This window comes from Argiope bruennichi, chromosome 3 (assembly GCF_947563725.1).
Source record: "Argiope bruennichi chromosome 3, qqArgBrue1.1, whole genome shotgun sequence".
NCBI classification, from domain to species: Eukaryota; Metazoa; Arthropoda; class Arachnida; order Araneae; family Araneidae; genus Argiope; species Argiope bruennichi.
Genome location: NC_079153.1, coordinates 115,421,063 through 115,443,880, shown reverse-complemented (window position 1 = coordinate 115,443,880; position 22,818 = coordinate 115,421,063). Strand labels below are relative to the sequence as shown.

At 29.2% G+C, this 22,818-nt stretch overlaps 2 non-coding genes across 2 annotated transcripts; both read left to right on the top strand.

Moving 5' to 3' along the window:
* Positions 1-16,155: 16,155 nt before the first annotated feature.
* Trnaa-agc (transfer RNA alanine (anticodon AGC)) lies at positions 16,156-16,228 on the top strand. Its single transcript has one exon. It is a non-coding gene; the product is annotated as a tRNA-Ala (tRNA).
* A 1,754-nt stretch (positions 16,229-17,982) lies between these two features.
* On the top strand, positions 17,983-18,055 carry Trnaa-agc (transfer RNA alanine (anticodon AGC)). The gene has a single exon. It is a non-coding gene; the product is annotated as a tRNA-Ala (tRNA).
* The last annotated feature ends 4,763 nt before the right edge of the window (positions 18,056-22,818 follow it).

Genomic DNA, 22,818 nt, shown 5'->3' with positions numbered 1-22,818 from the left:
TAATGTGCATGCACACACAGACGGCTTGACAGGAAGACTTCCTAACAAAACTAGAAAATAATTGGGACAAAATAAGAAAACAAAAACTTTATTTTCAAAGCATCGATTTCTCCGCCTCATGCCCATTAAAATAACAGCCGATATATCGTTATCATATCTAAATGTTGACAAAAGATAATTAGAGAAACCCCAGACAAAACTGCCGGTATTCATTAGGCAAAAATTTCTTATCGAGAATTGCGATGAAATATATTGCGATGAATTACAAAGTTTCTTTATTTATTATTGCATTTTGTTTTATTTTATTTTTGATTTTCTTTTAAAAATCTGATATAGCGTTCTTTGCACCAAAGATAGAATTAACGTATATTTGCCGAATTTTACCTAGCATTTATATAAATAAATAAATGAAAAGATAGCATAAAATGTTTCATTTCAATTAAAAGTTCCAGGTTCGATGCAGGGTCGCGGTGGCCTGGTGGTGAAGTCTCGGCTTGTGAGCCGGAGGGATTCAGGTTCGAGAACCGAATCCACCGAAGAACCGTTGTGTAAGAGGATCTATTGCACGTTAACTCTGTCAGGGACAAACGTCTTCCCGCTGATGTGGTGTGGTGATGAGGGTGCCAGCTCAGGTGTCGTCGTCGTCATCCGACCGCGGTTCAAAATTACGTGGTCCATCACACATTAGTCCTAGTGCTGCTTTACTAAGGGAATTTAATTCTAAGGGGGATTTAATCTAAGGGAATTTAACAAACTAATCCAGGTTCAAGGTTTTCTTTTTATCATTTTAATCAACGACTCTGTGAAGCCTGAAATAAATAATAAATAATAGCTATTGAACAATGATGAAATCTCTAATATTCCAGGATTATGTCAAATAATTCAGATTTTACAATCCAAATTCTGTAATACATGGAAAAAGTTACATATTTAAAGTAAGAATTTATTTCGTACAGATATGTTCGTAAGAATTCGATAAAAGCGTTTCAGGATTATGTCAGATAATTCTGATTTCGCATTCCAAATTCTGTAATGCATGGAAAAAATTACGCGTTTAAAGTAGATTTGTTTTAGGTCAATCTCTGGATGCATGAATGATATTATTTTAAAATTTAGCAACAACTTTCAAGATAAATATTAAATAACTAGCCGTCTTTGGCGACTAGCTTGATCGCCAATATTATTGACTTTTTAAGCTATTAAAAGATTAATAAGAAATGCATTTTTAAAAATTTCAGTTTTATTTTATGCGATTTAAAAATATGACTCTAATTGAATCATTCTGCAACAAATTTTCATGGGCACAAATTAAAAGTGTATATATTATGAAATATAAGTAGAAGCAAAAATCCTATTTCGGAATTAATGATAAAAATTCAGTGTTTTTAAATATTAGTTTTATCATTGCCAGAAGCACGAGATTGAATATTTTGACGGATGAATTTCATTTTCATAACATTAAAAGCACCATAATACTGCAAAAGAAACTTGAAGAATTTATTACAAGTAAAGAAAAAAAGAAAAACTGTACAGAAATGAATTCGATATCATTAAAGAGGTAATTTTTTGAGTTTTAAGATAATGCAAAAATCTTTTTCGGAAGTTGATAGTTTTAGAAGTCATCTATTTCACTTAGATAAATCGTACCAAGTATCCATAGTGATGGTTAAGCCTATTCTCACTCTTCATTATTAAACTTTACGATTAATGTTTATTTCCTTCATTTCTTTTATATCTTCTAACTGAATGAAATGGTTCACAAGGCTAGCAACATTTATAATATAATAATGTTATTTAGAAGTCATCTATTTCACTTAGATAAATCGTACCAAGTATCCATAGTGATGGTTAAGCCTATTTTCACTCTTCATTATTAAACTTTACGATTAATGTTTATTTCTTCATTTCTTTTATATCTTCTAACTGAATGAAATGGTTCACATGGCTAGCAACATTTATAATATAATAATGTTATTTAATTAGCGAAGTATTGAATTAAACACAAATGTAAAAACGCTGAATAAAGCGCTTTGCTGAAACTTCTGTACACCGATATGTATATGTTACCGTTAAAGTATATATAATGCAGTTATTTCATAGAATACCTAGTTATTCCATGAAATAACTGATCGTGTCCGTTAAAGTGTGTAATATGTTATTAATCTGACACTTTAACTAGTTACTCTATGAAATAACTAGGTATTCTATAAATTAACTAATGAGAGACAGTTAAAGTGTAAAATAAACAATTTATCTAAAATGAAATTAAACTAATGATAGACAATTAAAATGAAAAAGAAGCCATTTATCTCATTTATGCAGCGTATAAATGGTATTTATGGAAACGTACCATAAAATCATTTGTTACAACAAGGATTACTAAAATGACACTTGGAATTACAAAGAACATTATTTCTAAAACAAAAACATTTTTTATTTCTAAAACAAACAAACAAAAACGTAAATGCAGTAGGGGTGGAAGGTAAATGTATTTGTCGTGCGAGATATATGATATAGATTATTTTACACTTTAACGGGCTGCAGATCGTTATTCTATGAAATAACTAGTTAAACCATGAAATACGAGAGTTTTACACTTTAACGGACACGATCAGTTATTTCATGGAATAACTAGGTATTCTATGAAATAACTGCATTATATATTCTTTAACGGTAACATATACATTTTATTGCTGCCATTCTTTAATAAGTAATAAGAGTGATTTCTGTGCCACGTATCTTAGCGTTTTATATACAGAGATATTCTCAATACATAAAAATATCATTTCTGAAGCATTTCTGAAATGCTATGCAAAACAAAACTGATTCAGAGGAAAGCGAATATGTTTAAGGCTTGTACCTGTTACTCATAACATACCTGAAGCTACGCTACAAAATTAAATATATCATTAATTTCATTTAATGAAGCATTTCAGTATAAATTATTTTCTTTTAGCTAAAGCGGAACACCTGTTTATAAACATTATCGATCGAATTCCCAGCAAAGGAGCGTCATGTGAAAATATCGGTCGATCTCGATAGCATCTCCATCCTTCAACCTCCGTAGATGCTGACGTCATCGTGAGCAATCCAGATGATGACTCATCGCCCCCTGCAACTTCTTCCTCCCTCTAGGTATGACGATGGCCGTCTTTCCCCTCCCCGCGACTTGACTTCTTCGGCCACTGCTGAAGCGCTTTTCAATTTTAGCGGGTTGCTTCTGTCGTCTCACATTCATCGCTTCATCGCCTGTTTGGCGAGAATGGCGCTTTCGTCTGGGCGCGAAATAAAAACAACGTTTTGTAATGTCAATAGATACTACATTTCTGAAGAGAGAATATTTTCTGGATTGCTGTTTTACTCACATTGCATATTGGAAGAATCAGAGAGAAAGTAAAATCAAAGGCGAACAATCTCAGATAAAATGCCAAAAAAATCGAGATTGCATTAAGGTGTACGTACACACTAGAAATTTTTTTCTGCAATTTTAACTTTAAAAATCCAGTTTTTTCACAGTAGGTCATTAATATATGTTTAAACTCATTTCAGTGAGAAAAAACCCATATTACACTCATTATTAATTAATTAAATAATATTTAATGAGCTAATTAGCCTATTTTTTGAAACATGATATCTTAAATTCTAATTTGAACAGACACACAATTCTAGTTGGAAATTATGCCTAATACTAGTCTTTCATGTTGTCTGCCTCAATCAAGTTATAAAAATGTATAGTTTTTTTTAAAACAATTTTTTCATCAACGGTCAACAGAAAAAGCGAGATTTTTTCTGTCATTTTAACTTTTAAATAGCTATTAAAAATTTATCTCTATAAATATAACTTTGATTGAGGCACAAAACATCCGCTATTTCATACAGATTATTTTGATATATAAATAACTGTATTTGGTTCATTTCTTGTTGAGTTATGATTGTTTGAATGAAGCAACATAGTAGAAAAATATCATTCTTCATAAAATGAGTTTTAAAAACACCGTAACTAGAGTTTTTAATGTAAGCACCTCAAGAAAAATAATTATAACTCGAGAAATATTTCGAATATTGACAACATCTTGGTATCGTTTGAAAGCTAAACGATTAGAGAACATTATTAAGTAATAAAAAAATATTCAATATTTTGAATGATTTTCGAAGTTTCAAGTGTGTAATACACCTTAAAGAGAAATGATAATGTTATCATTCGCAGAATGGAAATTATTGATTGAATAAACGGAATATTTTTTCCTTTAATTTAATACGATAATGTTTTCAGAGCAGTATGCTATTGGTAAATTAAGTGATGCGAAAATTGTTACGTATAAAATGAACTCCATCGAATCTAAAGCAATCAAATTTGGAACATACTATTAACATCTTGGACAGTAGGTGCTAGAGGGAATTTCTAAACGTCATTTAAATTTTTAATTGGTTAAAAATTATTCGAAATTTGAAATTTTTTTTTCTCTCGATAACTTGGGAGCAAAATATTACACCAGAACCATTTTTTTCACGTTATTTCAAAATGCAAAAAATTTTTTAATTAATCTTTTTTTAATTCTATAACTTAGGAATAAAATAGTATGCAAAAACCCGTTTTCACGTCAATTCAAATTGCAATAAATTAACTTTCGCTGAAATAAGTTATATATATATATATATATATATATATATATATATATATATATATATATATATATATATATATATATATATATATATATATATATATATATATATATATATATATATATATATGTAAATTACATATTATATATGTAAATATATATATATTTACCTTTTCCCCCTTCACTTTCCTAAAACTCAAAAAAATAATTGTAAATATAATCGTAAAACTGAATGTTTTTAATGTTTATCCAACATTTTACACGCATGTTTTGCCAACGTTAATGTTATGATTCAAAAAAAGAGGAAAATGTTTTTTTGGACTTCAATTTCAAAGCAGTATTTTTATTTTCATTTCGTTAACATTATCATATTTTTTATGTTGATATTTTGTTTGCAAATTGAGGGGTGCAATATTTTTTATACACAGAATAAAGTAGCTGATGAAAGCAAACAGGCTTAAAATATAATAGTATAACTATATATCAATATACGCATAAACATTTTCTTTGTTAGGAAGCGAGAATTAGAAATGTCAACGCCGAAATCGGAATAGAGAGTGTTTAACCGCACTATCTACATATTATTTATTTGTTTCCTGCGGTGGTTTTAATAAAGATGTGTTAATGAATAGTTATAGGAGAGTTAAAGAGGATGAATATAAAAAGCAGAACCACAGACAAAATACAAAGGGAAATCACATAAATAAATAGCATAATGTAGCATTCATTTTCGCCCTAAAGCACTCAATAATTATATGTCTTTTTTTTTTTTTAATTTACGTGGCTGGTAGTCATTAACAATTTATTATTATTATTTGAAAAATTGTTAAGAAGATATTAAGATTGCTAAGAGGTGCTCATACGCTTAAAAACTTAATTTCAGCACAATCCGAAATCTGTTCCTATGTCCCGAGAAAATAAGAAAAATGTAGCAAAATTGATCTTGGGGAGGAAAAAAAAAAATAATTAGAAGAAGTTGCATTTTGGGGCAATTTTATTTTGGTACTAACTGCATTCTGGTTGAGATTTAGTGCGTGAGAGATCAAGTTACATATAATAGTTACTCATCTAACCAACAGAGAGCAGATCAGAAAACTTTATGCTTCTATTTCGTGGTTTGTTATTGCTATTAAGAAAAATTAAAATTATGACTTTGAAATATGTAAAGGTCGAATTAGTTCTACTGAATCTTTAACAGTGTTTCATGCTACCTTTTTCATGAAGGCACATTGTTCTGCTTTAAGGCAAATAATCTGCTCTTCTTCAGGATAGCAGGATTTGCATAAAATGTTTTGTTTAATTTCAAAAAAATATGCCGATCCCATTTGTTACATACAGACTGTCGCTTGCCTTGATACAAGTGATGACACTTTACTTGGCAACAAAGTTTATTATATTTTATAGATTAAATGATGCATAACTATTAACATATATACAATTAGATTCCAATTTAAATTTAAACTCATTTGTTGAGTTCCCACCGGAGCTCCTGCAAGTGCACGTTCTTACCGATGTCAACCACCCACTCCCATGCAAATTTTCTGTCCCTTCACTTCATCTCCTCTGTTCCAGGGGACCAGAACAGCTACACGGAGGTTAAGGGATGACACAGAATTTCTTTAAAATAATTTTGTTTAAGAGAGAAAAAAGACCTATATATTCTTTAGGTTATCAAATATGTTCGAATTAATAACAAGTCATGAAGATTATAGTTATTAATAAAGTTACAAAATAGATTTTTAAAAAAATAAATGTTTCAATGTTTTGTATTTATGTTCATTTGCAAACATATATGTGTAAAAGGCTATTAGTTTCTTTCTTAAGTAAGATATAAACAATTAAAAAAATGTAGAGCATTTCTTAAATGCTTGACTTTGATAGAGTTGGAATCGTATGATTTTAGACTTATCCAAGTTAAAAAATAGAAACAGTTTTTTTTTAATTATCCCAAAATACAATCTCCCCCCCACACACACACATTTTTAGCTCCAGAAAAAAAAGTGCTATAGATAACGTGATTTTGCAACCGTACCTTGAGAGTGAAGGTCGCTTTGTACACATGGTATCTCAGTTCAGTCACATTGCGAAATGATGTTAATCACATAATAAAGTATTGCTACATGTGGGAAAAAAATCAATTTTCATAAGAAATGATTAAAGTTCCTCGACATTTATTTTTCTATCATAAAGCTCTGATATAAAAGCAGATATTTTTCTAATATAACTGTATGGTTAACCATGTGACACTTTCGTTTTTTCGATTGGAGGTTTGTGAATTCAAGATCAATCCGTATAAAATCCGAGTCCATTTAACTCTGAGCAATTCCACCTAAGGAAAATCGTAGCCAGGAATGCTCTTCATAACACAAATAAAATACAATGAAATTCATAACACCATAAAACTAAATTTATTTAGAATAAGCTATTATATAATAACTGAAATACAATAATTCATGCATTTCTTCTTTCGATAGATGGCAGGGTAGAAGATATTAATATTAATGAATTTCATATAAATAAAAGAAAACAGATCAATTGTTGTTAAGAATAGAATGAAAACTGAAAACCGATTACATCAATGAATTTGATTTTGTTTATGAATGCTTTAATGAATGATTGTATTTACGATTGCTTGTGCACTACTGAATCAGAAGTTGCTGCAATAAACAATTTTTTAAAAAAATATTCAATATAAATTATTATTATTATTTTTGCTTTTTCAAGAGATAAAGTAGAACCAGTGGGAGTAATCTTCCCCCCTCCCCCCAACTTTCAAACACACCCCATAATAAAGGTATTTTCACACCCTCTCTTAAGGACCTTGAGAAAGGCTATGAATCCCGGGGTGTACAGATTTTTATTTTAAGATCCTACACCTGAGTGTTTAGCGCTTCGCCAGGTTTGATTCAAAATTTGATATACATCCACCATTTTGGTGGTAAATTTGTATAATGGATTTCATATAATTAGTATATTTAGTTTTTGTGGTATCATACTCACTTGTATTAAGATGCACAGATAGATTTTCCCTTCTGTCGATTACTTGAATTTCCACAAATTTGGTGTAAAGACTATGTGGCGCTTAGGGATGAGCGAGGATAGAACCTGGGACTTTATGGTTCGCAGCCGAATAACATGACCAAGATACAAAAGCAATTGCTTTGATGTAGCGTAGCTTTAACTGGCTTATAAGCTTTCACCACAGACTCTCCCTCCAGTTCAAAGCGTTTTTGAGTGTAACTGTTTATATACAGTCAGACTTACCGCCTACTCCTTTTGGTTACTTAAGCAATTCTGTGAACATGAAATGAAGGAGACATTGGAAGGCTTTTGTCAACTATCTCTCGCTGTGACCGTCATCCTATCTGTCTGCCGCCTGAGATTTATTCTAGATTGAGTCTAGAATAAATGGCAGGCGGAGGTGATAGAAAAATCTTAACTAAAAAATGACAGTGATTTAAATAATACTTGCTGAGATTAATGAGAAACAGACAGGTAAACAAAATTCTAAAAATGTATTTTTTCGAATTCGAGGACATTTAGTGAAAATTCACCAAAACCTCGAGTTCGAATTTTTTTTTAATGTTTACAATACTTTCTTTTTATATATTTCGCATGCTAGAAAAGATAAAGGAATTGAGAATTTTTAATGGAATAGTTTTTTCAATTGAAAAACTCACTATTGGATGGAATTTCCTTTCTTCCCGTTATGCATACCCTTGTAATTATAGATTTATTGAATGTATAAATGGCACTTACATTACTACATAAATCCTTTTCTAGAAATGCGAATCAGACAAATGGCATTCGCATGTGATAGTAAATTTATCGTTTACTGGAATTCCCTCATTCGATACGGAGAATAAAATCGTTATTCAATCAATTTCTTCGCATGGAATCAGCCAATAAACGTCATAAATCATCTTCTGGATATAGCCCAATTTTATGATTCAAGTTAGAAACTAGTCATCAATGGTGATGCTTCAAATAAAGCTTATTACCTTCTGCAGTTCATTACTTTTTTATGGTTTACCTTCACGAAGTAGTATTTTTATTTTAAAGGATAGTTAAGAATGATAATTTATAACAATTTATGTCAATTCAGTGGAATTTCGGAAAGAAAAATTAGATAATCTAATAAAATACAAGATTCTATTATTCTAGTAATTCTCCTAAAAGATTTAGGATTGAATTGTTTGATGAATTGATCATTATTATAATTGATTCTTGATTGATGAATATCAGAATTATATCTAGCAAAAAAGACACATTTAGATTAACTATCGCTCCAACTTGATTTATTGTAAAGATGATTTAGTTGTCACTCAGAAAGTAGAATACACGAGCAGTTTTTCAATTAAACTTATTATCTATGATCTTTAAACCAATCAACTATTTTAAAGGTCATTTAAATAATAGATAAGGATAAAGGTAATTGGTTATAAAGGTCTAGGTCTTCAAAAATAAAGGTTAGGATTGTTCATTTTAGAGTTGTTAATTAAAAATACCAATTTCAAAATGAATTCTTCTTTTTTCAAGCAATTTCCGTTTATTAGAGAATCAAAGTCGAACCTTACTTACATAAAATAAAATTATCAAAACAAAGTATATAATCTTTCAAAAGCTGTTTAAAGCATTTTTAAATCTATTACTTGCATTGGTTCTGGGCAATTTAGGGTATAAACTCTTCGGATTTTTGGTGTCCACGGAAAATCGAGATTTTTCTTCAAGCAGCCCTATGTGAAATTACAAGAAACTTTTGCAAAATAGCTTTGTACAGCTTAATAAAAAAAATATTTAAAATTAAGTAAAAATGTACTAAATAACAGTAATTTCTCTTTTTTAATATTTTTTAAATTTAATTATAAAAACAGTTTTTGAAAGATTAAATAGTTTCTCTTAAAAAATTTTGTTATATAAGCAAGATTTTTATTTACATTTCGACACTTATTGTAACAATGCTTACGAAATTTGCAATGAAATTCAAACCAATATCATTATTTCATGAAATCTTTCATTTTAGCGCTTTTATCAGTTTTAACGTCATGATAAAAAAAATTTCTTTCTTTGGATATCAAATTCAAAGTACAATTTTCACTTTCAACTTAATTAATTTGATAACGTTTGTAGGTTGGCTTTCTTTTTGTAAATTGCGCAGTTTTAATCAGACAGCTTTTACAATCAGACAATATTGTGCTACAGACGATTACAAAAAGAGGCAGACGAAGACAAGACAGATGACTTTAAACATTATCATGCTTTGATTATCTGATAAGAATTTCGAAAACTAAGAAGATTTTTTAGAAACAATAACATGGAGAACATATGTTTTGTAGCAAGAGATAATTCACTTTTAAAAAAAGTTCTCTGCTTCATCTCGTACGAAGAATGAAACGCAAAATGATATCCAGCAATGGTGGATTTTCGACTAGTTAAACTAGGCATCTGCCTACGGCCATAAAGTTGATGGAGACCATAGGCAGGTGGATTTTTTAAAGAATGTCATCAGATAGTTACCAAATAAATTAAATAAATAAGTAAGTTAGTAAAAAACTAATTACTAAGACATCGAACATCTACCTTAATTATTTTGTGTGCAAATATGGATGCCATGCAACCATCATCATAATAAACAATAATATCATCATAATATTTTATCATAAATCTAACCAATCTAAAATAAATCATTAATATATTAATTTAAAAATATGTTAAATGTGCAATTGAATTCGTCAGTGTATCAAATTTTTTTCCCGTAGGAAAATGAATATATAATTAGTTTGATGAAGTCTCGAACCATCTATACTTATAATAAAGCTCAATGTGTGTGTGTGTGTGTGTGTGTGTGTGTGTGTATATTGGCGCTCTACAGTCCAGACCGTTTGACCTACAGCTACCAAATTTGGTACATGTATACCTTGGAGGTTGGGAATGTGCACCTGGGGTTCCTTTTTCCGAATTTTTAATTAGAATTTTAATTATTAACTAAAAATCTTCCATTTTCCCCACCGCCAACTTTTCCGCCAAAAAAATCTTCTATTTTCCCCACCGCCAAATGAGTAAGGCTTCAGATTTTTTTTCTCCGAACAGTAATGAAGCTAAGGTTAATATTTTTTGGCGGATTATTTCAAACGATTCTGTTTATTTTCTTAATGTTTGATGCATTTAAAATTAAACATTGTTAATTAATCGATCTTTCAGATTCATTCTGAAGTACTTTTGAATTCAAATAAAACAGAATAAAGGAAATTAAAAATTTCTAATCCGCATAGCGTTACCCCAACTGACGTAGAAAAAATCACGTATTTGCATTACGTAACTGGCATAGAAAATTCACTCATGCGCATTGTGTTCTGAATTCCGCATTGTGTTGACAATTATTATCAACAGATGCGGACTGGATTTAAATTATTTTTAGGTTCGTTGTATGCTTTTGTAATTAAATTGTATTTATGTTAGTTATATATTTTTTGTTTATGCTTATAGTTTTAAGTACATCGTTTTTTAAGTAGTTTTTTTAAAACCTGTTTTCAACCGTTTATTTTAAACGATTCGTTTTTTTTCTTAGTGTTTGATGCATTTAAAATTAAACATTGTTAATGAATCGATCTGTTTATGATGAATCTAAGAAAATTTTGTTGACAAATTCTTGAGATATTACATAAATTAAAAAAGATATTCTTTAGTGCCCATAAAGTTTAAACGCTGAGTGACTCTATTTTCAGTAATCAGATTATAAAAAAAATGCTTTGTTTCAGTAAAAAATATTATTATATTAATTGAAGATTAATTCTTTCCACTTTAATTTAAAGCCTAAATTCTACGGGTGCTAACAGAAAATTAGAGAGATACATATTACGTTATAACTGAAGGCCTTTATAATATTATGAGAGAATTATATGACAATCAAAATTTGAAGTTTTAAAATATTTTGATGAAGAAGCTATTAAAGTAGGAATTGCATAAAATATTTAATTATTAAAATTTTAACGAACATTAAGATTTTCGAGCCGGTTGGTCGCCAAAGGCGGCTAGTATAGAATAAATCAAACTGGCACGTAAAGAACTGAAGGTGGGTTTAAACCCAGCCAGCTACAAACCATCCAGTAAGATAACGCCTACTCAGAAACTGTACAGTAGCAAGTATTTGTTCCGTCGAGACAAGAACTTGCTATTGTCCTCTCTCTCAGCGCATGTGCAATCTTCTTTCTGAGTATGCCTGACTTACTGGAATCTTATAACTGGCTGAGTATAAACCACCTTAAAGGATGATATTTAAGATTTTAATGCATTCATTTGAGTTAGCTCTGTACAATGCGTGTGATCACGCGCTATCTGAAATACTATGCTTCCAGATGCCATTAATTTTGGCTGTTAAATAAAAGTCTTTCAATTCAAGCAAGATATTTTAGGATCACCTTCTAAATCACAAGACGCTTTGTATTAAAAGCATTTGTATAGACTTTAAATATTGTAAATAGATAGATATAGAAATTAAATAACATCCTGTAAGATTTTTTTTTCTTTTACATGAAAAGTTAAAATTATTCGAGTTGGAGAAAAGGCGAAGGAGAAAAAAAAAATTAACTAAAACAGTTTTCTGGGTCGAAAATAATTCTAATCTCCGGATGCATTGTCTCAAGAGAAACATCTGGAAGTAAAATTTTCCTCAAGTGATCTCTTAAAATTTGCGCGTAACTTCAGAAATACGATTCAACCTCCATTTTTCCTAGAAAAGACCTTCTTTTAAGAACTTCTTGAACTTCGAAGTGCTTCGCTATTTATAGGGTATCGTTTTCAAGGATCTGCTTCCGAGCATTCAAGCTGGAAGTTCCCGTGAAGGAAAGGAAACTAAAAGAAATTAAATAACATATTTAAGGAAAGAAAGGAAATTAAAAAAAAATTATTTAATGCTACTGAGAAGATAAAGGATTTATTAGGGCTAGTATCTCTGCAAAATCTAAATCTAAGCATAGCGAAGAAAAGGTATCAATACTTTATGCATTAATCTCGTTTGTTTCATGTTTTCAACTCTAGAATGCACGGCTTTTTTTCCCCCAAAAGAATGTACTTGCTTTGAATAGCTGCATATAATTAGGGAAAGATATTTAAAAAAGATTCTTTAGAAAGAAATGAATAGATAAAGAACAATTGGATTATTTAGCATAAAACTTGCTTAGAACTTCTCCAAAAAATCAGAAAATGGTATTGCAAATGCCTGAAAAAGTAATTCCTCAAAAATATAAAGCAAAATATGAGAGTATTAAAAGTCCTAGTACATACTGAAAAAGTTAATGAACAGAATTTAATCAAGTTTATGTCTAGATCTGAAAGACGATATCTAGCAAATGTCGATATTCTCCAGTGAATGTCAACACTTTCTTAATCGCTTGGTCTGTGTCTGAATTTTCTGCTAAAAATCATTATTTTTCACTTAAACGGAAAATGTTGACATTCGGTATGCACTAGTAGAGAACGTCGAATAAAATATTTTTTATTACATTACGATAAAAATTCAAATTTTTAAAATCATATTTTATTATTGAAACCTATGATTATATCTCGGAATTGGACAAAGCGTCAGTATAACAATACACGTAATAAAACTTAAAATGAACAACGCATTCTAAATGAGAAAAGAAAAGAATAGTAACTAATAACAATAATTGACTAATAGCAACCTAACAAAAAATTGGTGATTAACGTACTTCTAGAATTTATTTATGGTACACAAATTCACTTTTACCGCATAAAGAAAACGCTTTCTAAATTTTTTTGATATGATAATGTTTTTATGGAAATTCAGTTATATGTTACAAATGATGAAAAAGTTAGAGAGATCTTTGAGTCTATAGTTGCTATACGTGGCACGGAGTTATTACTTAAGCATTGATAAAGATAACTTTTTTAAAATGTTAAGTTTTCATCTAAAAATTAATCGAAATGTTAAAGTTTTTCCTCAATAAAGTAGGAGCATATTGTGCCGAACTATGTAATTCAAAAAATAAACTTTCCAGTGGTGCTAGTTTTATTTTAATTTATTTGCTTCCCATAATTTTAACAGATTTTTAAAAACACTTTTAGTATGTTTTCTAACACTTTCCTTTATTTTAATTGCTGTTTTTTTCACAGTTGCATTGCAATGGTATTAAATGCCATGATTACGTGGAAGTTATTGATATAATGGTTAAAGACAAATTTTAATAAATAATATAAATATTTTAATAAAATATACGTTGGATGAAGCCTAAAATATTATCATATTGCGATATTTTAAATTAGACGTTCGAATTTTCTATCAATATTTTTCTAATTCTTACACGCTTACAAAATAATAAATGCGCCAGAACTTTTTGGACACTCTATACGGAAACTTTTTGTTCTGATTTTTCCATTTCATCCTGGGGTCTTTTTTCTTTAATATACGGTTAATAATTATCTCTATGTCTTCTAATGATAAGAATGAATGAGTATGGGGCCAAATTTGTAAAGATATCTTTCGCAGTTAAGAATGTACATTTCAGAGCTATTTTTCAAATTTTTAATTTTAATCTTAATTAATTAAAAATTAAGCTGAATTTTGATGTTTTTCCATAATAACTTTTAAAAATATTACTGTGCAAAAAAACTGTACTTTTATGTTGAGGTATTGCACTTTTGGAGTACTTTTACAATGGTTCAAAATTTTTAAAATTATCTTCTTAATATCAATTTAAAAATCACTCAAAATTTTCCTCAATTTTAGCAGTTTTTAAAATTATATATTTTTTTTGTCTGGCTTACAACTATAGATTACATTGTTGTCCCGAAATTCAAATTGTTTTTACGGTTTCATCAAAGATTTAATCGCAAGATTTTCTTTCGTTGTTACAAGTTAATGACAGTGTTTTTTTTAAATATATGTATAATTTGCATGACAAATAAAAGAAGTAAAATTATTTTATCTTGAAAATTAGAGAATAAATGAATTGCACATTTACGTTTTTAATAACGCTATGATATCATAGAATTGGTCTATATTTGAAAAGTTCATATACAATGAACAGAACATATGTAACATTAAAATAACAAGGCTTTAATGTCTAACATTTGACAAAATTGTGGATCTGAAGTTAAAAGTTAAATCTGAATTATTTCACTGAAATTAAATATAACCAACAACACCAACGAACTAGCTGGTCACACAAAAACTATTAGTACTAAAATAAAACGAACTTATTTTATTCAATAAGCAAGATGAGTGACTTTACATTTGTGGGAAGATTGAGAAGCAATAATCTAAATTAGATCAATTCAGCAATAAAATATATTCCCACGATTCTTTTACAACCTTATTGTACCACTCTAACATATTCTCCCTGTTCTGGCTGCTCCACATTCAATCGAATAAAAATACAACTCACTGCATAAACTAAGTTAATATTGTTTTCTTATGAGTTTTTAAATTTCTTCAGCGTTTGTTCTCGATTTTATTCAGTGACCTGACCGGCCATTTAGTGACCTGGAAGTCTCACTTTTAAGTTTTCGAAGCTGTCAGACACTTCCTACAAAATAATTCGTTTCATCCACAAATGAGAGTTCACACAGCGATTATTCTCAACGCGTTTAACAGTAAATTACTCTTATCTAGATTCAAATCTCGCAACATCAACGCTGAAAGGTAATTTAGAGTGACCATTGATAATTTAATTTGGCACGTTGTTCCACTTCTGCATTGTGTTCGTTTTGAATAATTTAATTCTTATTGAATATGCTCTTCTATCCTAGGGAAACTGTCAGATTACTCCCCCCCCCCAATTACAAAAAAAGTAAAATAAAAAATTGGTACAATCAAGATATTTTTACTAATAAGAAAGATGTGTGTCCGTGAATGCATTGGCTCTCTACAGATCAAACTGTTTGACTTACAGCTACCAAATTTAGCTAATGTGCAGCTAGGAAGGATTGTCTTGGAAATATTTTAATTAATTAAAAATTAAGAGAAAATTTAGTGTTTTTCTACGATAAGATCTCAAAATATTGTAGCATAAAAATGATTTTTCACAAAATTTTTTTAAAAAATGTATCTTTTCAATGATAGCAATTTCAAGTGTTATAATTCTTTCTCTCTATTTCATACTAAGCAATTGTTGAAAAGAAATTTATGTTCGAAAGATAAAAGGTGAAAGTTTCATTTAGATGTATTCTAATGGGGGGGGGGGAGAGCTGCAATAGACGTGATATTATTACTAATCTTTAAAAAAAAAACCATTCAAATTTTCTAAATAATTAATTGTCGAAAAGGAATATTTATTATGTTTACACTACAGTTATTTTTTAAAACGTGATAAATAAACAAAATTACTAAATAAGCAAAATATAAACAATTTGCATTTGAGGAAACTTTTAAATTGAGTTTTCATTGCTTCAGAAGCTGATAGTTCACTTTTCTTGTTGACACACCTGTGCCTGAGGTGAGAAAAGCAACATTGCGTCGATGAAATGGTGTCAATAACTGATTTTGTATGTATATTAATAAGTAGGAACCGAAGGGGGCGTAGCTCAGATGGTAGAGCGCTCGCTTAGCATGCGAGAGGTACCGGGATCGATACCCGGCGCCTCCAATTTTGAACATGAAAAGTTAATTTTAAATAGTTGCGAATGTTTCGTAATTCTTTAAGAATATTTTTTTGTATGCAAAGAAAAATTCTTATTGGCAGAAATAATTATAAAGACTCCCTAAGGTTTTCCCCTTTTTATATTAATTGTAATAGAGTAAGCCTCAGCTGCATTTCCTCTATAGGGATGCATTTTAATGCTGACATTTACACATTAATTATTCCGATTCATATCTAACTAATGTATCAAGCTTAGAACTTTAATTTTGTTTCTTATGCTTAGTAAATGGATGAAGATTATAATCACCGTGCAGATAATTTAATATTCCTTTTCCCATTCTATAATTCCAAATATGCTCTGTTGATTGATTACCGATGATTAAGAAAAATAACAGCATTCTAAATATGATCGGAGTGAATCATGAATCTTATCTCCAAACCATCTGATTGGACAGGGAAGAAAAGATTTTCCCGTTTCATCTTTATGAATAATAAAGGAGAATAGGTATATACGTGTCTATAAACCAGTGTCCCATCATTTGACCAAGAATTACCAAATTTAATACAGATATATTTCAAGAGGTAAAAATGAGCACACGTGAGCGATTTTTTCAAATTTTAATTAGGACTTTAATGACAAAATTTTGACATTTTTTCCGCAATAACTTGCGAAATATTATTGTACAAAAATGGCTTTTACTCCATTTCAAAAGAAAAAAAACATGTTTTTTATTTAATATTACTAACTTGGTTATGGTGTAGTTTTCTCTTGATTTTTGGAAAAAAAATTTTTTTTTGCATAATTTTTAGCAGCATTTTTCATTATTGTCATGAAATTCAAATCGCTTTCATTATTCCATTAAATATTATGATGGAATTATTTACCACTGCTGAAAATTGAAAAAAGAATTTAATTCCCGAGGAATAAGACAATATAATTTTCGAACAGATTATCCAGATTCATAACTTTCTTAACGATAATGATGATGCCGTGTCCGCGTTAAAGCGGAAAGAGGGGCGCAGTGGCTTATGAGAGTAAGGACCCCTGAGCACCCGATGGCAGATGTCTGACTCCTAACTTATATGAAAATGCACTCCCGCCCACGCTTGCACAGTCCCTTTTTAAAGGGGGGGCTCTTTCACACGCACCTCACAGAGGGAGCACAGGGCAAGTAACAACCATGCCCGAACTAGAGACGACCAGATCACAAGGAAGACGCTCTACCCATAGGCCAGGAGACTTGCAAAGTTCTTTAATAGTACTACGATGTCATGGATTAGATTTCAGTATAAAATAATAAACAGTTGTAAAGTTAATAATCGAACTCGACTTTACTATCTATGATAACTTAACTAAAACTACTTTATTGAGGTATTCAGAATTATTAATAATGTATAAAAAATTTAATTGAAATTAAACGCGATAAATATTACGCATTACGTATTGGGCTTATTTGGCGAACTAACTGATCGCCAAATACGGCCAGTAGTTCATAAATACCTGTCTTAAAAATGGTATTTTTTTATTTAATCTAGTTATAATCTGAATGTCAAGGGAGAAGAAACTGCATATGATGTACCTTCACGAAACTGTATAATCTATCATTCGAATTTTCAGGTTGAATCTCGCAACCAATCTTGCAACTTTGCAACTAATAGTGAAGTTTCTTTATTGACACGCCTATGCTTGAGGTGAAAAAAAAAAGTTAATAATTAAAACTTTTCCTGTTATGAATACAAGTTATAAGCTTCAATTCGAAGGGGGCGTAGCTCAGATGGTAGAGCGCTCGCTTAGCATGCGAGAGGTACCGGGATCGATACCCGGCGCCTCCATTTTTAAATTTAAGTTAAAGAATTCATGAAATTCTTTCAGTTCTTTCAAATTTCAAAAATGCAGCTCACTAATAATAAATTTATGATAATAAATGAATAGGTTTTATTTTTAGTCTTATATCCCACTTTTTTGTTATCTTTAATTCTGTAACTATTTCGTTTATCCTCTCCTCTTTGCATCAAAAATCGTGTTAAACTATAATAGAAAGATTCGGAGATTGCAAAAATAGAAATAGTAATTCTTATTTAGGCATATTCATTCTGAGCAATAGTAAACTACATGATTTAAACTCGTGAACGCCAAGTAACGGCTCGAGCTCTTGGAATGTTTAGTTCATAGCCAACTTAATTCGCTTTATTTATTTATTTATTTTTGCAGTCAAAAAGTGCTGTAAATTAAATGGTTGAAAAAATCCCAACCTTAACCCTTTCTAGACTAATAAACCATACGATACTAATAGAGATTAAATAAATGTGATGATTATTAGTTTCTTGAAATTTCATCCATTTTAGTCCGTCTCCATATCTATCAAAATTAAAGGAATCTATGCGTTTGTGCCTATGTATATGTTCGCGCTCTGCAGTCCAAACTGACGTAGAACTACCAAATTCGGGAACGCTGTTTTCGGAATTAATGTCTTAAAATTGATTATAATTTTAATTATTTAAGAATTAACTGGAATTTTAGCGTTTTTCTGAGAGAGCTTCCTAAAATATTACAGCACAAAAATAGTTGTTTCATCATTTTAAAATGTTTAAAAACTTATTTTTTCAACAATTCCAATTATTTACCGTATAATATTTTTTCTATTTTTAATCACATTTTACAAACAATTAAAGCATATTGTACAACAATATATCTTATTATTAAAATAAAGCTCAAATTGTTTTCATTGTTGTTATTAATCATTCTGATTTTTTTTCCCGTTTTTGATGAAAAAATGTGGAAGTTGCAGTTCAATTTTCCATAAAAAGAACAATTTTTTAAACGTTGTACTTACATCTAAGGTTTAACTTCACAAGTACACAAAGGCGAAATATTTTTAACTGTGTCTGATTTTTCGTTAATTTATAATAATTCCATGTATAACATTATTCTTTCTTTCAACCAGACATTATATATACTATCCTTCTTATTGCTTTAAAATACTTTCTTATTGAAATACACTGAATCTTTTATTGAATCCGAGATGTTTTATTGATTAATTCTATGTTATCACACAAATCGTAAAAAATATTTTATAGTGCTCACAATATTTCAATATTGAATGATTCTCAATTCTGTTCTTTTGTTTTTAAGGAACGTATTTAATTTCACCCAGAAAATGACTGTATTAGCTCAAGTTTGAGCTTATATGTTTTTCAAATTAAAGGTTTTATTTTTGGTGAAATTACAAAAAAAAATTAGTGAGATATATTGCACAGTTAACGCAATGAAATAAGGCTTTAAAAACAGTGAAAATGTCATATTTATCAAATTTAAAGTTTAAAAATACTTTTCTGATGAAACCATCAAGAACAAGATACATAAGACATTTAATTAAAAGTTTTAGCAACTATTAATCCTTGTGAAACAGTCAATTTCTAAACCCGACTAATTATAATATAAAACGAATTTATCTGCAAATATGTATTGGAAAATATTTTTTACATACAATAATTATACTAGATGTGACAAATCACTTATTTTGGACATTCAAATTATCATAATATAAATAAATAAAAGTTTTTATGGATATGCATGTATGCATGTCCCACATCTTTACTTAAACGACTGCACTATTTAAATTAAACTTTACGCACTTATTCGTTAAGAAAAAGAGAAAGTATACTGCCAACTTTTTAAAGTTCAAAATTTAGTTAAATAATCAGTTAATTAGAAATTAATCGAAATTTTACCACTTTTCTACAGTATTTTTGAAACGAATAAACTTGCAAACAAAATTTTGATACCATCTTAAAAGCCAAAATTTTACAGTCTCAATAAGATTATTTTCTTTTTTTCATGCAATATTTCTTTCAATTATAATTATTTTTAAAAAAAATAAACGCTTTAAAATTAATGTTAACTTTGAATTATTCTATTATTATTTTTCAGCTTTTATTTTATTTTAATACGTATCTGTTGGATGCATTACTTTAGCATTTCCTAAGTGTCAATTGCTAATACGGCGGCGAGAAATATAAATCCCTCGCGAAGAGTGAAACGGGAATATACATCCTTAGCAGCTGCTTGAGATTATTAGAAATTGACCAGTATTTTGGCTTTGTTACACAAAAAATTTGAAAGAAATCAATCCAAAAAAAAATTAACACCATCAAAAAATTAAACATTGTAACTTTTAAACAATATCATTTTCATTTTTGTGCACTTGTTCTTTTTCAATTTTTATTAATTCTTGAGAAAATTTAAAGAAAATGCAAGCGATTTTGAAATAAGGAAATAGGTGCTCCTTTGTTGAATAACTTCAAGACTTTGAATTAAGTCACTATCATCATTTCTACCACAATTTTTAAAAATACCCTTTTATTTTAAAATATATATCTTAAAAAGAGATTTATAAGTTTTAATACTATATAGGAAAAAAAAAAAGAGTTTCTTTAATAAAAATTTTATCCATAGAAAGATTTTTAATTCCAAGTAACGACCGGTATATCAGCTGGTTATAGAATAAATTAAGAGCATAAAAAATGCTGAAATCTTTTTTTTTTCTTTTAAATAATTAATTAATAATTTTTTTCCATTTTCGACATTTTTATATTTATAAAAAACACAAACGTTCAGTTTAGTTGTTACAGAATGAATTTAAGTAAGAAAACGTTATGAAATAATTGCTCTAAAAATATGCGGAGTAAAATAATAAATTTTAATTAAGAAAATTCAAATTCTGAGAAAAGGGGGGGGGCGTTACCTCATTAACGACCGGTTTCTTACTATAATCTAGATCAAACATTGAATTTTGCTGCCTTTTGATGAAACATTTTTATAGAAAAAATCTGCAAAACAGAAAAATTAGAAACTAATTTTTTGATTCATATATTATATTCAAAATCGGAAGAAGTAGTGATTTTGAAGATTAGACTTTATGACAGTACTACGTAAGTTATCTTGCTATGGGTAATCAATCAGCTTATCTGAAAAATCTCTTATCAATATATCTCGACCTCTAGTTTAATCGTTTATAAATAGATTTAAGGGCAAGAGATAAAATACGATGATCGTTAAAAATTTCTTTAGTGTTTCTGCTGATCGCTTTACTAGTTAACATTTCTTTCAATTTTATCAGCCGTGAATAAGAGTTTGAAATTTAATAAAAACTTTTTGATATGAATTTCATATCTCGATAATTGATTTGTGTGATCCTCAATTTGTTTTCATGCTGTTAAGATAACATTACTTATTTTTTTTTCTTTTCCTTTCTTTTCATGATCTGTTAAAATGAATTTCACTCAATGCTTGGAATATTTCTAGTGTTTCTTCAGATAAAGATTCTAGCTATCAATATTTATAAAATATTTCAGTGTCATGTCGGTTGTTAAATTTAAAAAAAAATTATTTCTCGTATGTCAAATACACAAAGAAAAAGTATTTTAACCTCCCCCCCCCAAAAAAAAAATTAATTTTGAGTTTGAACAAAGAAAACTTTTTATGTTTTATTTTATAATTCTTACATTTTTTTTCATTTTTTTAGGATATATATATAACAAAATATAACAAAAATTACACTATTTTCCTTCTAAACAGTTAGTTTCCTTGGATGCCACTCGACTGAATGGTTCTGTCAATATCAGAAGCAATGCTACAACGTCTCTTTTTCCAAAACGTGCTCAAGCGAGTTTCTTGCATTCTATATGATTATTTTTTTTTCCTCTAAACTAAAGTTTGATACCATAAAATCAAGACAATGTAATCTCGAATTAAGGATGTTTTTTACAACTTTTGTTGCAAGTTCTAAAATGAGCAAAGTTCTGGATAAATCGATACAGTTTCGATTGCCAACTCTTTCCTAATGAATGAACATTTTTTTTTTCCATACTTGAATTAAACATTTATGATCTTTCTCTATTTAATTAATCTATAAATATTCCAAATTAAAAGAAAGATAAATCAAATTTATTCTTTTAAGAAACTAGTTTCTGAAGAATTTCCCAAATTTTTTCTATGGGCAGACTTGACAACTAACAATAGGATCTCATTATTCACCAATGGATCAATTTAATATGACTTACGAGGATAAAGCAGTCCCAAAAAATAATAGTAAAATGAAATAACAATATACATTACTCATATTTCAGCATCTCTTCTTGATTTTCGTTTTGACTTTTTTCTAAATTTTTATGATTAACCATGACATTTCTCCTCTGACTTTCCTTATTTAATTTATTTAAATATTTTTAGGATACTGTCCTCTGCCCCCCCCCCTCATTCTTTCTAAAAGCTAACCGGTCTGCAGGTTCTAGAAAACCCCAGATTAAAGTTCAGAAGATCTGGCTACTTAAATAAATCGCATGTTCCCATTTTCTAGTAAGCTAATTTACACCAAAATTATAGTGTCACGCTGAAAATATTTAATAGAATTTTTTGCATCCTCCTCGTAAAAGAAAAGGAAACTTCTATATTTTTCTCAGCTCTGTAACTTCTAAACGACTCATACTTATAGAAAGACTATATTCCTCATTTAGAGGTTACTCAGAGGTTAACCTTCCTTATTTTTGTCCTTTGTAGCCTTGGCCTTGAATTGTTACGTTTCAAAAGTCACCAT